Genomic DNA, 17646 nt, shown 5'->3' on the forward strand with positions numbered 1-17646 from the left:
CTCACCTGGACGTACGGTGCAAACTAGCTTCCAGAAATGATGTACAGTTCAGACAGATGATAGGAAAGCATCCTCCTGGCTTTCATGAGATAGGTTCCCATTGTAGGCAGCACTGCAGAGTTCATGCAGCGTAAAGAGCCGTGTTATTACTACCAAACTCCCTTGATTGGGGCAACAGCTGCCAGACCTGGTGCTTGTAAGTGGAGCCTGGAATGGGTTGTTCGCAATAATAAACAGTCTTTCCAGCAGAACGTGGCTATTTGAGGGCAAATCCACATCTGGCATGTGGGAGGCTTTTAAAGGCCAGTTGATTGAAATGCAGGACAAACATGTCCCCACAAAAATGAAGGATAGAAATGGCAGCATTCAGGAACCATGGACGACAAGGGAAATTGTAAGCTCACACCAAGGACTTCTAACTTCCCAAAAAGAGGCAAGCTTTCCCTCTTTTTCAGATTTGGATCAATCTGACTTGCTCTGCACTTTTGCAACAATGTTCTCTTCAAATTCCTCACTGCAAACGGAATTGCTTTGCTTTTCCTCATCACCAATATAATAATTGTAAGCATTGTTGACCGCCAGTTAGTATAACGAACTATAACGGTTTATTTACAAACACATACGTACACAGAGTACTTTCACAGTGTTCTCACTTCCAGCACTAGGATCCGCTCTGGCTGAAAAAGCCCTGCACTCGTTCCCCAATGGCTGTTCAGGTCACATGACTGTCCCAATGGCCCCTTAACGGGGCCAACTACTTCAAAAAGGCTCCCTCTCCAGGAAGGCCACAAGAAAACTTGATGGGGTTAGCTTAAAGTTTAGTTATTAGTGTCACAAGTAGGCATACATTAACACCACAATGAAGTTACTGTGAAAGACCCCTCATCATCACACTCTGTTCGGGTACACTGAGGGAGAACTTAGCACGGCCAATGCACCTAACCAACATGTCTTTCGGACTATGGGAGGAAACCAGAGCACCCAGAGAAAATCCACGCAGACACGGGGAGAACGTGCAAACTCCACACAGACAGTGACCCAAGCCGGGAATCGAACCCGAGTCCCTGGCGCTGTGAGGCAGCAATATTGACCACTGTGCTGCCCTGACTGGCAGCCTTCTGGAGGCACAGGAATGGTATGGCATTAAATCCAACTCCTTAATTGTCACTTTCTCGAACAAGTGTGTGACAATGCTGAACTACGGTCAATAGGCTATACTTTTCACCCAGCTTGTTGTTACAATCTGGAATATGCTCCCTAAAAGGGTACTGGAGGGAATTGAATAAATATCTGAAAAGGAAAAAAAATGCGATAATGAAAGAGAAGTGAAAGTGCAACTGAATAAATAGATAGCTCTTTCAAAGAGCCATCACATTCATGATGGACAAAATAGCCTCCTTATATGCAGCATCATTGTATGACCTGGCTGAAACAGGTGGGTCTGATTAACATTGAAATGCCAGTCCCATAGTGGGCCTCATGCAGTGAAAATTGTTGGTTGACTTGTGCCTGATTCTGTCCCTTGGGAGGATGTGTGTATGGTGTCTGTTTTCTTTCATACACCCTTGTGATGCCTCCATTAGAAAATCACTACAGGCTGGGCTATTAAGGGAATAGCCAAAGGCATTAAATCATTATTCCTCAGCTTGAACCTGTGGGGTGGGGGGGAGGAAGAAAAGACAGGTTTGTTACTTAAAAGTCTCAAGAAAAAGAGTTAGATGAACCACTTTTATTTTGAGCTGAAAGGAAAAAGAAAGTCAATCGCTAGATATCAGCAACAGTGCGGGGTAGAACAAACTAATGTTTAGTTCATCAGAGGAAGAGATCCATTTGAAAGGCTAACAACCTTTTATTCTTTTTCATAAATGCTGACCGACCTGTTGCTCCTCTATCTTCACCTAATCTATTTATACTTTCCTTTTTGTTTCTTAATTTAGTGAAACAACAGAAATGATTTAACTTGCATTACAATATGTCACCCTACCACTTATTCTCCATGATAGAAGAAATGTTGAATTCTATATATAGCCTCTTGTTCTCCCCATATTCCCACCATGAACAGTTATTGCAAGCAGTTTCTATGAAGATAGGGCCCTTTGAAAAGGCAGCTGCACTCAAATTGTTATTGATATATTTCTAGATGACAGAAAATGGCTTAATTTCACATCTGCAGTTTCCTAATTTGGAGCAATTTTATTTTTTGCATTTGATTTAAGCTGTGGCTCGAGGCCATACTGCCTGTGACCACTCATTAAACCTCTGGTTTTTCTCTTTGTTTATTCATTCTTGGACTGTGGGTGTAACTGCCAAAGTCGGCAACTATCAGCTGTTCCTGTTGGTGCTCATAAGCTGGTGATGAGACTTCTTCATAGGAAGTCATAGGCCATTCAGCCCCTCAAGCCTGTTCCACCGTGAGATCATGGCTAAGATCATGGCCTAACTCCATGGGTCGGGGGAAGGGGGATTGCTATATCTTCCACCTATGACACCTATACCAATCCAATCTTTGGAAGTAAGGAAATTAAATCTCGATAATTTTCAGTGGGACCCCTACTCTGGGGCTCCTGGCTTCATGGTGACTTTATGGTGGAAATCTAATTGTGACACCTGCTGATTAGGGTGGATATCTCACCTCCTAGAACTGCCGGCCAATGTGAGGGGTTGTAAGCCCTCTATTACTGAGCGTAGTGGCTGCTGCGGTAATACACTTGGGCCTTCATCAGGGCTAATTGTTGCTCCCTGGAGAAAGGTAAGCAATGGCGGGATAGGGGATGTGGGGATGGGGTTGCACGTTTTTCAATCTTTATTTAAAATTAACAATTGATCTAGCATCAACTGCTGATGCAGAAAGGAGTTCCAAACTTCTACTATCCTTTGTGTGTAGAAGAGAGATTTTCTGAAAGGCCTGGCTCTAATTTTTAGACAATGTTCTCTAGTCTTAGTTTCAACAACCAAAGGAAATAGGTCTCTACATCTGCCCTCATTTGAAAGCTTCAGTCCAATAACACCTTAACCTTCTAAATTCCATGGAATAGTTAGTTTATGTATTCTTGCTTTGCAATTTAATCCCCAGAATTCTGGCATCATTCTAGTGAATCTATGCTGCACTCCATCCACATTCGATACATTATTCCTAACGTGAATTGTCCAGAAGTGCTCACAGTACTGCATATGTAATCTAATCAGGGCTTTGTGTCATTGGAGCATAACTTCTACCTCCTTTATTCTACTCCTCTGGATATAAAAGGCCAATGTTCCATTTGCCTTTATGCAAATTTTCTTTACTTGTTCATGATATTTTAATTCTATGGGGCCAATCTTACCGTTCCGTCTGCCACGGGAAGTGGAGCTCCATCCTTAGTTGAAGTCGATAACCTCACATTTGCTTACACGAAAATTAATTTGTTTTAAAGTTTATTTATTAGTGTCACAAGTAGGCTTACATTAACACCACAATTAAGTTACTGTGAAAATTTATTATTGTCATATGTATTAGCCTACAGTGAAAAGTATTGTTTCTTGTGTGCTATGCAAAGCATACCATTCATAGAGAAGGAACGAGAGAGTGCAGAATGTAGTGTTACAGTCATAGCTGGGGTGTAAGGAAAGATCAACTAATGCAAGGTAGGTCCATTCAAAAGTCTGACAACAGCAGGGAAGAAGCTGTTCTTGGGTCAGTTGGTATGTGACCTCAGACTTTTGTATCTTTTTCCCGACGGGAGAAGGTGGAAAAGAGAATGTCCGGGATGTGTGGGGTCCTTAATTGTGCTGGCTGCTTTTTCAAGGCAGCGGGAAGTGTAAACAGAGTCAATGGATGGGAGGCTGCTTTGTGTGATGGATGGGCTACATTCACAACCTTTTGTAGTTTCTTGCGGTCTTGGGCAGAGCAGGAACCATACCAAGCTGTGATACAAACAGAAAGAAAGAGTGAAGAGGTGGGTTTACAAACACAGCATACATATATAGTCAGAGACACAATTGCAAGATAATGATTGGAATGTGAGTCTTTACAGGTAATCAAATCTTTACAGGTACAGACAGTATGAGTGGAGAGAGGGATAATCACAGGTTAAAGAGGTGTGAATTGTCTTAAACCAGGAAAGTTAGTAAGATTTTGCAAGCCCAGACCAAATGCTGGGGGTTACACTTGGTGTGACATGAACTCAAGATCCCGGTTGACGCCGTCCTCATGGATGCAGAACTTGGCTGTCAGTTTCTGCTCAGCAACTCTGCGCTGTCGTGTGTCTTGAAGGCTGCCTCGGAGAATGCTTACCCGAAGATCGGAAGCTGAATGCCCTTGACTAGAAGGGAACACTCGTGCCTGATGATTGTCGCGCGGTGTCCGTTCATCCGTTGTCGTAGTGTCTGCATGGTCTTGCCGATGTACTATGCCTCGGGACTTTGGATATCCATAAGACATAAGAGCAGAATTAGGCCACTCGGCCCATCGAGCCTGCTCCATCATTCAATCATGGCTGATATGATTCTCATCCCATTCTCCTGCCTTCTCCCCATATCCCTGAATCCCCTTATTGATCAAGAACTGATATATCTCTGTCTTAAAGACACTCAATGACCTCTGTGGCAATGAGTTCCACAGATTCACCACTCTCTGGCTGAAGAAATTCCTCCTTATCTCAGTTTTAAAGGAACGTCCCTTCACTCTGAAGTCTCTCCCACTCGTGCAAACATCTTCTCCACAGCCACTCTATCTAGGTCTCTCAGTATTCTGTAAGTTTCAATTAGATCCCCCCTCATCCTTCTAAACTCCATCGAGTATAGACCCAGACTCCTCATATGACAAACGCTTCATTCCTGGGATCATTCTTGTGAACCTCCTCTGGATCCCAAATGCCAGCACATTCCTCCTTAGATATGGGGCCCAAAACTGCTCACAATATCCCAGATGAGGTCGGACCAAAGCATTATACAGCCTCAGCAGTACATTCCTGCTCTTGTATTCTAGCCCTCTAGAAATGAACACTAACACTGAATTTGCCTTCCTAACTGCCAACTGAACCTGCGTGTTAACCTTAAGAGAGTCCTGAAACAGGACTCCCAAGTCCCTTTCTGCTTCAGATTTCTGAAGCCTTTCCCCATTTAGAAAATAGTCTATGCCTCAATTTTTCCTACCAAAGTACATAACCTCACACTTTCCCTCATTGTATTCCATCTGCCACCTCTTTCCTCACTCTCCTAGCCTGTCCAAGTCATTCTGCAGCCTCCCCACTTCCTCAACCCTACCTGTCCCTCTACATGTCTTTGTATCATCCACAAATTTAGCAACCACGCCCTCAGTTCCATCTTCCAGATCATTAATGTATCTAGTGAAAAGTTGTGGTCCTAACACTGACCGCTGTGGAACACCACTAGTCACCAGTTGCCATCCTGAAAAGGACCCTCTTGTCCCCACTCTCTGCCTCCTGTCTGTCAACCAATCTTCTATCCATGCCAGTACCTTGCCTTTAGCGCCATTGGCTCTTAGCTTATTTAGCAGCCTCCTGTAAGGTACTTTGTCAAAGGCTTTCTGGTTGACCACGGCTAATCCCCCTAATCTGCACATCCTGCAACACTAAGGGGCAATTTAGCATGGCCAATCCACCTAACCTGAACACCTTTGGAGTGTGGAAGAAAACCAGAGCACCTGGAGGAAACCCGCATAGACAAGGGGAGAACGTGCAAACTCCATACAGACAGTCACACAAGGCAGGAACCTGGGTCCCTGGCGTTGTGCGGCAGCAATGCTAACCACTGTGCCATCCTTTAGGGTTGTGGGTTTAAAAAAAAGTGTTTTGCACACATAAGCCGGAATTTTACCGTCCCGTCTGCCAGGGGAATCGGAGCGGGTGAGGGGCGGAGCATGGGAAGGTCTGTTGACCTCGGGTGGGATTTTAAGGTTTTGGGATGAGCAAGGCTGTAAAATCCTGCCCACAAATTGAAAATAAAAACGATAGATTTATTGTAGGAGCTGATGTACGTACAAAGCAGAAATGAAATTAAAGCAGGACCCTGTGAAACACCCCAATGACATCACGATCAAATCATGTATACAACGTTCTGGAATTTGGATGTCCTTGCCCGAGAAGTATTATTTGGAAATTCAGCAGACATTTCTTCTTTTTGAACTAATTCTGCATCATTCTCACGTGGCATTGTAGCAACGACACAATAATCAGGCAACTAAGATTCAATTAAGTCTTCCAAAGAACAAAGAGAACAAAGAACAGTACAGCACAGGAAACAGGCCCTTCGGCCCTCCAAGCCTGTGCCGCTCCTTGGTCCAACTAGACCAATCGTTTGTATCCCTCCATTCCCAGGCTGCTCATGTGACTATCCAGGTAAGTCTTAAACGATGTCAGCATGCCTGCCTCCACCACCCTACTTGGCAGCGCATTCCAGGCCTCCACCACCCTCTGTGTAAAAAACGTCCCTCTGATATCTGAGTTATACTTCGCCCCTCTCACCTTGAGCCTGTGACCTCTCGTGATCGTCACCTCCGACCTGGGAAAAAGCTTCCCACTGTTCACCCTATCTATACCCTTCATAATCTTGTACAAAGAACAAAGAACAAAGAACAATACAGCACAGGAACAGGCCCTTCGGCCCTCCAAGCCCGCGCCGCTCCCCGGTCTAGGATTGAATCCTGAATCCAGGATCCCCGCCCAATTTTCCAGCCTATCTACATACCAATATCCTATCCACCGAGCTGTCCCTCACAGCTACGATGCTTTGTTCATTACAACCTATTAACTCACCCCCACCCCCCCATTCCAGACCATGTGATCTCCAGGGAGAGGCGAAAATCCAGAGTGAAAAACCCCAGGGCCAATATGGGGAAAAAAAATCTGGGAAATTCCTCTCCGACCCCCTGAGGCGATCGAAACGAGTCCAGGAGATCACAATGGCCCTGATCGGAAAATGCTTCCCAACCCTAGTCATTTCCACTTCCACGAACACCATATGAATTCCCTGCCCTCGAGACAGGTTCCCAACTATCCGCAGTCTCGCTCTGTACTGGCACCAGCAAGATGATCATAGAATGAAGCCTTGAAACGAGAAACAAGGAACAATTAGCCCGCGCCGCTCCCTGGTCCAAACTAGACCACTCTTTTGTATCCCTCCATTCCCACTCCGTTCATATAGCTGTCTAGATAAGTCTTAAACGTTCCCAGTGTGTCCGCCTCCACCACCTTGCCCGGCAACACATTCCAGGCCCCCACGACCCTCTGTGTGAAATATGTCCTTCTGATATCTGTGTTAAACCTCCCCCCCTTCACCTTGAACCTATGACCCCTCGTGAACGTCACCACCGACCCGGGGAAAAGCTTCCCACCGTTCACCCTATCTATGCCTTTCATAATTTTATACACCTCTATTAGATCTCCCCTCATTCTCCGTCTTTCCAAGGAGAACAACCCCAGTCTACCCAATCTCTCCTCATAGCTAAGACCCTCCATACCAGGCAACATCCTGGTAAACCTTCTCTGCACTCTCTCTAACGCCTCCACGTCCTTCTGGTAGTGCGGCGACCAGAACTGGACACAGTACTCCAAATGTGGCCTAACCAGCGTTCTATACAGCTGCATCATCAGACTCCAGCTTTTATACTCTATACCCCGTCCTATAAAGGCAAGCATACCATATGCCTTCTTCACCACCTTCTCCACCTGTGTTGCCACCTTCAAGGATTTGTGGACTTGCACACCTAGGTCCCTCTGTGTTTCTATACTCCTGATGACTCTGCCATTTATTGTATAACTCCTCCCTACATTATTTCTTCCAAAATGCATCACTTCGCATTTATCCGGATTAAACTCCATCTGCCACCTCTCCGCCCAATTTTCCAGCCTATCTATATCCTGCTGTATTGCCCGACAATGCTCTTCGCTATCCGCAAGTCCAGCCATCTTCGTGTCATCCGCAAACTTGCTGATTACACCAGTTACACCTTCTTCCAAATCATTTATATATATCACAAATAGCAGAGGTCCCAGTACAGAGCCCTGCGGAACACCACTGGTCACAGACCTCCAGCCGGAAAAAGACCCTTCGACCACTACCCTCTGTCTCCTATGGCCAAGCCAGTTCTCCACCCATCGAGCCACTTCTCCTTGTATCCCATGAGCCTTAACCTTCTTAACCAACCTGCCATGTGGGAGTTGTCAAATGCCTTACTGAAATCCATATAGACGACATCCACGGCCCTTCCTTCATCAACCGTTTTTGACACTTCCTCAAAAAACTCCACCAAATTTGTAAGGCACGACCTCCCTCTTACAAAACCATGCTGTCTGTCACTAATGAGATTGTTCCGTTCTAAATGCACATACATCCTGTCTCTAAGAATCCTCTCCAACAACTTCCCTACCACGGACGTCAAGCTCACCGGCCTATAATTTCTTGGGTTATCCCTGCTACCCTTCTTAAACAACGGGACCACATTCGCTATCCTCCAATCCTCATGGACCTCACCCGTGTCCAAAGAAGCGACAAAGATTTCCGTCAGAGGCCCAGCAATTTCATCTCTCGTCTCCCTGAGCAGTCGAGGATAGATGCCATCAGGCCCTGGGGCTTTGTCAGTTTTAATGTTCCCTAAAAAACCTAACACTTCCTCTCTTGTAATGGAGATTTTCTCTAACCGGTCAACACCTCCCTCCGAGACACTCCCGGTTAACACGCCCCTCTCCTTCGTGAATACCGATGCAAAGTATTCATTTAGGATCTCCCCTATTCCCTTGGGTTCTAAGCATAATTCCCCTCCTTTGTCCCTGAGAGGTCCGATTTTCTCCCTGACAACTCTTTTGTTCCTAACGTATGAATAGAATGCCTTAGGATTCTCCTTAATACTGCCTGCCAAGAACATCTCGTGACCTCTTGTTGCCCTTCTAACTCCCCGTTTGAGTTCTTTCCTACTCTCTCTGTATTCCTCCAGAGCTCCATCTGTTTTCTGTTGCCTGGACTTAACGTACGCCTCCCTTTTCATTTTAATCAGATCCTCAATTTCCCTGGTTATCCACGGCTCTCGAATCCTACCTTTCCTATCTTTCCTTTTTACAGGCACATGCCTATCCTGCAGCCTTATCAATAGTTCCTTAAAAGACTCCCACATGCCAGACGCGGACTTACCCTCGAACATCCTCTCCCAATCAACATCCACCAATTCCTGCCTAATCCGGCTATAGTTAGCCTTCCCCCAATTTAGCACCCTGCCCGTAGGACAGCACTCATCCTTGTCCATTACTATCCTAAAGTTAACAGAGTTGTGGTCACTATTTGCCACATGTTCCCCTACCGAAACTTTGACGACCTGACCGGGCTCATTTCCCAGAACTAGGTCCAGTATAGCCCCCTCTCTAGTCGGGCTATCTACATACTGTTCCAAAGAACCTTCCAGTACGCATTTTACAAATTCCTCCCCGTCCGGACCCCCAGCTCTAAGCACTTTCCAGTCTGTGCCAGGGAAATTAAAGTCCCCCACTACAACAACCCTATTTTTTCTGCACCTATCCAGAATCTCCTGACATATCCTTTCCTCCACTTCCCGTGGGCTGTTGGGTGGTCTGTAGTACACCCCCAGCATAGTGACTGCACCCTTCCTGTTTCTGAGTTCCACCCACAGCGACTCAGTACATGACCCCTCTAGGTTGTCTACCCTCTGCACCGCGGTAATATGCTCCTTAACTAATATCGCTACTCCCCCACCTTTTTTAGCCCCTCCTCTGTCTCGCCTAAAACACTTATACCCTGGAATATTCAGCTGCCAGTCCTGTCCTTCTTTTAACCAAGTTTCCGTCACCGCAACCACATCCAAATTCCGCATAAGCATTAAGGCCCTAAGTTCGTCTGTTTTACCCGTTACGCTCCTCGCATTGAAGCAGATGCACTCCAGACCTCCAGGCCCACTCAGGTCATCCTCCTCCAGAGTGCTCCTCTTCTTAGCTAGCCTTGCACTGGCCCCCAGCTCAACCCCAGCCTCAGTATTTACTGACCTACTGTTTTGTTCCCCACCCCCCTGCCACACTAGTTTAAATCCTGCCGAAACACTCTTGCAAAACTCCCAGCCAGGATATTTGCTCCCTTCCAGTTGAGGTGTAACCCATCCTTTCTGTACAGTTGCCATCCTGACTTGAAGATTTCCCAGTTATCTATGAATTTAAAACCCTCCCTCTTGCACCAGTCCTTTAGCCACGCATTCAACTGTAGAATCTCCCTGTTCCGAGCCTCACTTGCACTAGACACCGGGAGCAGTCCAGAGATTGCTACCCTGGAGGCCTTACTTTTTAGCCTAGCACCCAACTCCCTGAATTTCTCTCGTATGACCCCCCTGCTCTTCCTACCTACATCATTTTCACCAATGTGTACAATCACATCCGTTTGACTACCTTCCTTTTTAAATATGCTTCCTACCCTCTCGGAGACATCCAGTACCCCGGCACCAGGGAGGCAGACTACCATCCTGGATTCTCGTTCACTCCCACAGAACCGCCTGTCCGTGCCTCTAACCATTGCGTCCCCCACAACTATCGCTCTCCTAAACCCCTTCTTTCCCTTCCAGACCCCTGAGCCTGTCTCCGTGGAGGCGATCTGGTCCTCGTGGCTTACCCCTGGAGGGTCATCCCCCTCCACAGAATCCAAAACAATATACCTATTTTGGAGGGGGACAACCACAGGGGATCCCTCCACAGACTGCTCACTCCCTTCCCTTCTCCCATCTGTTGCCCATCCCTTTCTTTTATGGGAGACTGCCACTGGGTTACTTTCTGGCACATCACCCTTCTGACTATTACCCCTCCTAACTGTGACCCACGTGTCTTCCTTCCGAGACCCTGGTGTCACTGCCTGACTATAACTTCTATCTATTAATCTCTCATTTTCCCTGACTAAACTGAGTTCCTCGAGCCTCAGCTCCAGCTCCCTTACACGATTCTTCAGGAGTTGCAGTTCCACACATCTGGCACAGATATGGACTTCCGGGAGGCAAGTTGTCTCCAGGAACTCCCACATCCCACACCGAATGCAGTATACTGGCCTCCCACTCATACCAGCCATGTCCTTTTTAGTTTTTGGGAGATAAAACAAAAAAGGGGGTGTAACAGAAGAAAAACAAACAACCTTCCTCGCCTTCGCCGAAGCCCTGTGAGCCAAAGCCCTTATAGCTCACACTCTGCTTCCCACACACTCCACTGCCCACTCCCGACGCTGCCCGCTGTATACTGCAGCCTACCTTTTATACTTCACGCGCTTTAAAAACCCTTCCCAGACTCCTTAGCAGCCCACTTCCAGTTTTCACTTTAAACTTAAAATTCTACTGCAAAAGTAAAGGCCAAAAAAAACCACACACTTAGCTGACTAATTAAATAAATAAACAATTCAATTAATCTCTCACCAGCACTGCTGCCTCTAATCACTCCCTCTCAGCTTCCATATTAGTACTCACAAATCTAGGAGAATAAAGAAGCTAATACTTCTGGAGATGATTCTGAGAAATTGTTTCAACATGACAATTGGTCAGCGTGATGTCACCAAAATAGTTCATCTTCAGTGTGAACCGGGTAAGAAATTGGACCTGTTTTTGCTAAAACTATGGCTGATTCCCATTTCTCAGTCATGGTATAATTACATACTAACATTTGATCTCCTTATTGAAATGAGCGTTCCTTTGCTCTCACCTCTCATCCAGCAACTTGAGATTGTTGCTGACACTCTACTGTCTCTGAAGTTTCTGGAGGTAATAACAAATCAAACGTCGTTCTCAACTTCCTCTTTCGCATGAGTAGTGTTACTATAAGATGCCAGAACGTGATAATGAACCTTGCTTGCTTGAATCTTTCAAAGAATGTTTCAAGGATTGTATGAATCTTTTAGCTAATCCAGTGGTTGATGGATGATAAGGTGTGGATTTTATATGCTGAGTACCATTTATGTTGAAATAATCCTCAAACTCTTGTGAAGTAAATTGTAACCATTATCACTAACAGTCTGTTCTGGTTTACCAAATATAGCAAAAATGTCATTATGTTTTTCAATGGTTTGTTAAGTTGTAGTAAATCTCATGATAAAAACTTCTGGCCACTTTAAGTGTGCATCAATTATGACTTAAGAACATGTAACCCTCAAACGGACCAGTAAAATCATTGCCATGACATTTTACGCCAATCCAAAGGGTGTAAAGGAGACAATAGTGGTATATTTCTTTTCATGTACAGGAACAACTGTCCCATTTTTTCTTCAATCTGAGCATCGAGACCTGGCCATCAAAAATAATTATGTGCTAATTCCTTCATCCGGACTATACCAGGATGTACTTCATGTAGTTGTTCAAGACCTCTTCTACGCAGATGAGGAGGAATGATTATGCAGATTCCCTATGATAGACACTTACTATGGATGGTGAACTCATGTTTTCTTGACACATATGTTTTCAAATCAGGATGTGTATGATGTGGTCCAGCTGTCATTCATTTTAATACCATATCCCTGGGAGCGCCAGGCCATTGCTTCCTTCCCCGGTGGGTTCCAAATAAAGTTGATGTCTGGATGCATTTTAAATATGGTCCCCTGAGGAAACTCCCAATAATGAGCTCAGCATCACAGATTTCGTGCGAACTTCCATCGGGCTGCACAGTGGAAGACACTCCTCATTTCCATCCCACCAAAGGACGTCGGTCCAAAATGAAAAATTCCAGCCTTGGATTTTCTCTCTCTCTCTCCCTATTTCTGTGCATCCACCAACACTACCAGCCAGAAATTCAGTGAATGTAACAGGCTGAGGTCCAAGCTTCATGTTCTCCGGGACCTGTAGCTCTTGGTCTATCAGTTCAGCAGTACAGAGTATATTTACCAACAAGATGAGAGCACGTTAAACAGTATCATACAACATAGAACAATACAGCATAGGAACAGGCCCTTCAGCCCACAATGTTGTGCCAAACATGACACCAAAAAGCCAGGCAGCGTGACTTAATGACTATTGTCCGGTGGCTCTGACATCCATCATTATGAAGTGCTTCAAAAGGTTAGTCATGGCATGAATCAATTCCAGCCTCCCAGACTGCCTGGATCCACTACAGTTTCCTACCGCCACAACAGGTCCACAGCAGACGCCATCTCCCTGGCCCTGCACTCAACCCTGGAATACCTAGATAACAAGGACACCTATGTCGGACTCCTATTTATTGACTACAGCTCAGCCTTCAACACATTATTCCTACAAAACTCATCTCCAAACCCCATGACCTGGGCCTCGGCTCCTCCCTCTGCAACTGGATACTGAACTTCCTAACCCACAGACCACAATCAGTAAGAATAGGCAACAACACCTCCTCCACAATCATCCTCAACATGGGTGCCCCACAAGGCTGTGTTCTCAGCCCCCTACTATACTCCTTGTACACCTCTGACTGTGTGGCCAAATTCCCCTCCAACCTGATTTTAAAGTTTGCTGACATCACCACTATAGTGGGTTGGATCTCAATCAATGACGAGACAGAGTACAGGAATGAGACAGAGAATCTGGTGAACTGGTGCGGCAACAATAATCTCTCCCTCAATGTCAACAAAACGAAGGAGATTGTCATCGACTTCAGGAAGTGTAGAGGAGAACATGCCCCTGTCTACATCAATGGGGACGAAGTAGAAAGAGTCGAGAGTTTCAAGTTTTTAGGTGTCCAGATCACCAACAACCTGTCCTGGTCCCCCCCATGCCAAAACTATAGTTAAGAAAGCCCATCAACACCTCTGCTTTCTCAGAAGATGAAGGAAATTTGACATGTCAGCTACAACTCTCACCAACTTTTACAGATGCACCATAGAAAGCATTCTTTCTGGTTGTTTGACAACTTGGTATGGCCAGAAAAATACCCTTCCACTACTATTCTCTGACTTCTCTGGGCAGGCCATTCTCAATCCAAGCGGCCAAGTCACCGTGAATCCTATGTATCTTAATCTTCTGGATGAGCCCACCATGAGGGACCTTGTCAAAAGCCTTACTAAAATCCATGTAGACAACATCCACTGCTCTACCTTCATTGATTACCTTCGTCACCTCCTTGAAAAATCAAGTTAGTAAGACATGACCTGCCCTGCACAAAGCCATGCTGACGTTCCCTAATAGGCCGTGCTTTTCCAAATGCACATAAATCCTATCGCTAAGAATCCTCTTGAATAGTTTCCCAACTACCGATGTGAGACTCGCCAATCTATAATTTCCTGGATTACCCCTTTTTCCTTTCTTGAACAGAGGAACAACATTCACTATTCGCCAGTCCTCTGGGACCTCTCCAGTGGCTGGGTAGGATACAAAGATCTTTGTCAGGGCCCCAGCAATCTCCTCTCTTGCCTCTCTCAATAACCTAGGGTAGATCCTATCAGGTCCTGGGGATTTATCCACTTTAATGCTCTTTGAGAGACCCAACACCACTTCTTTCTTGATGTCAAAATGCCCTAGCGTATTAGCATGCTCCACATTCATCTCACTATCCATGTCCTTCTCCTTGGCGTATAAGGATGCAAAGTACTCATTTAGGATCTTGCTCACATCCTCTACTTCCAAGCATAAGTTCCCTCCTTTATCCTGGAATTGTTTTATCCTCTCCCTAGTTATCCTCTTGTTTTTATGTATATATGAAATGCCTTGGGATTCTCTTTAATCCTACTTGCTAAGGTCATTTTATGGCCCCTCCTTGCTCTACTAATTCCCTGTTTGAGTTCTGTTCCTCTTTCTTTATATCCCTCACTGGCGATGTCCGATTTTAGCTTCCTAAACCTTACATAAGCTTCTTTTTCCCTTTTGACTAAATTTACAACCTCCCTCCTTAACCAAGAGTCCCTTACCTTACCATCCTTGTCCTTCCTCCTGAACTCTGACTGATAGGTCTTTGAACAACTCCCAAATGTCAAATGCAGACTCGCCTGATATCAGCTGCTCCCAGTGAACTCCCCCAAGCTCCTGTCTGATTCTGTTGCAATTTGCCCTCCCCCAATTTCATACCTTCCCACAAAGTCCTGACTTATCCTTATTCATAGTTATCTTAAAACTTAAGGAGATGTGATCACTGTTTCCAAAATGGCTTCCCATTGAAGGGTCAGTCACCTGGCCAGGCTCATTTGCCAATACAGATCCAGTATGGGCCCCTCCTCTAGTTGGACTATCCACAGGCAGTTCAAGAAACCCTCTTGGATGCACCAAACAAATCCTATTAATTTAAAAAAAAATTCTGAATGTGGTCTGTGAGCGCAGCAGTAAAACACAAAGAAGTTTCTGCAATGTCATGTTTCCTTTACAACTTGCAGCAATTAAATGCCATAACAGTGGCAAAAATAAAGGTTCCAGTTAGCTTCATCCAGCTGCTGGCTGACTGATGATGATAATGATCCCCAGCTCTTGACTCAAGTAAAAATATAAATAGTAATTTGAAAATGGTCACAGATTTCATCACTCAAAAGTGGAAAATAACCAATCAACAGCACATTTGTCAGCTTTATAGTTCAAGCAGAATTTCTCCAGCTCCAATAATATTTACCCCTGCAAGGTTTGGAAACAGATGGGTCTAGTTAACACTATGTATGACTACAGCTTCAACGATGAGAGTGGGCTAACATTTCTGCTTTTATCCCTTGCTTTGTTGTTGCATAATACTCCTGTCAATGAAAGATTATTCTTCCTCACAGGAACAGGTTATTTTTCAAATTTTAATTGAATCAATGAAACGTTACAGGCTGAGTTGAGGGCAATTATGTGGAGATGCCGGCGTTGGACTGGGATAGGCACAGTAAGAAGTCTCACAAGACCAGGTTAAAGTCCAACAGGTTTATTTGGTAGCACAAGCCACAAGCTATCAGAGCGCTGCTTCTTCATCAGGTGAGTGGGAGTTCTGTTCACAAACAGGGCGAGTCTTTACTTGTAAAGACTCGCATTCCAACCATTATTTTGTAAATTGAGTTTGTGGCTTTATGTGCCCTGTTTGTGAACAGAACTCCCACTCACCTGATGAAGGAGCAGCACTCTGAAAGCTTGTAGCTTGTGCTACCAAATAAATCTGTTGGACTTTAACCTGGTGTTGTGAGACTTCTTACTGTGCTTACCCCAGTCCAACGCCGGCATCTCCACATAATTGCCCTCAACTCAGCCTGTAACTTTTCATTGATTCAATTAAAATTTGAAAAATAACCTGTTCCTGTGAGGAAGAATAATCTTTCATTGACAGGAGTATTATGCAACAACAAAGCAAGGGATAAAAGCAGAAATGTTAGCCCACTCTCATCGTAGAAGCAGTAGTCATACATAGTGTTAACTAGACCCATCTGTTTCCAAACCTTGCAGGGGTAAATATTATTGGAGCTGGAGAAATTCTTATTGAGGGCAATTGCCAGAGCATCCAATCTGGAAGCGAGGTGCAGTAACACAGCCTATTGGAGCAGTTTGTTCTGCTTTTGATCCTAATTAAAATGGCAAGGAATGTTTAAAGAGCAAGAGAAAAGTTGAGGATTTTAAAACCCATCTATTACAAACAGAGGGGAAAGCTGACAGTGGGTTAAAATTCAATGATTTTGGAGTTAGCAGAAAGAACAGACAAAACTTAACATGAAGATGGGAAACAAATGGAACTTGCTGTTTGTTAGATTTGCCATTGTCTATTTAACTTCCATGAGGTTTTGCATGGCACGTTTTGTTTTAGTGTTTCATGGGATATAATGTATCATGAGCAAGGTCAGCATTTGTTGCTCCTCCCTTGCTGTCCTTGAGGAGGTTCTGGTGATTTGCTTTCTTGAAGCGCTGCAGTCCATGGTGGTTTCATCAAATGTTTTTCAAAAATCTATATACACAGTTTAGCTCCATCCAGGGCTCTCGTCAATCCGCTCCATCAATTCCTCAAGAAACTCAATAATGTTTGTGAAAATAATTCACTTTCAACCAATCTGTGCTGACCTTCATTTAATAACTCATATCTTTCCAAGAAGCAATTAATTTTATCCCACATTAATGTCTCTAAAAGTCCCCACCACCAGCATTAAGCTAACTGGTCTGCAATTGCTACATTTAGCCTCCAACTTTTGCTGAATGAAAATGTTGCGCATCCAATCTTCCAGTCCTCTGGCAATACTCCCAGTGCGAAAGAGGATTGGAAAATTGTGGTGAGAGACTCCGCAATTTCCATTCTTACTTCCCTGAGCACGCTTAGAATCCTTTCTATCTAGGCTGCAATCCCTTTACCATAACCAGATTAAAGTGTAAGTGAAAAGCACAGTTTGAATGAGGAAGTGTAAGTCAGCATCAAATCAGGTACAGAAAGCTAAATGGAGCAAAAGGAGAGTTGGGCAGAATTTTATTCTTTCTCTGGAGATGGGCTGAGGGGTTGGGGCCTGTAAAGTCAGGTGGGAAGGTGTGAGATAAAGACCTGGTCACCTTCCTGAAACCCCAATTTTTGTGCAGGGCAGGAAAATACAAGAAAGGCCTTCCTGCGCAGAAGGGAAATGAGGCCTTTAAGTGATCATTTAAGTGATCTATTTCGGCAGGAAGAATAAAAAAGGAGGATAGAGTCACAGAGGTTTACAACATGGAAACAGGCCCTTTGGCCCAACTTGTCCATGCCGCCCTTTTTTTTTAAAACCCCTAAGCTAATCCCAATTGCCTGCATTTTGCCCATA

This window comes from Mustelus asterias, chromosome 20 (genome assembly GCF_964213995.1).
Source record: "Mustelus asterias chromosome 20, sMusAst1.hap1.1, whole genome shotgun sequence".
Classification (NCBI taxonomy): Eukaryota; Metazoa; Chordata; class Chondrichthyes; order Carcharhiniformes; family Triakidae; genus Mustelus; species Mustelus asterias.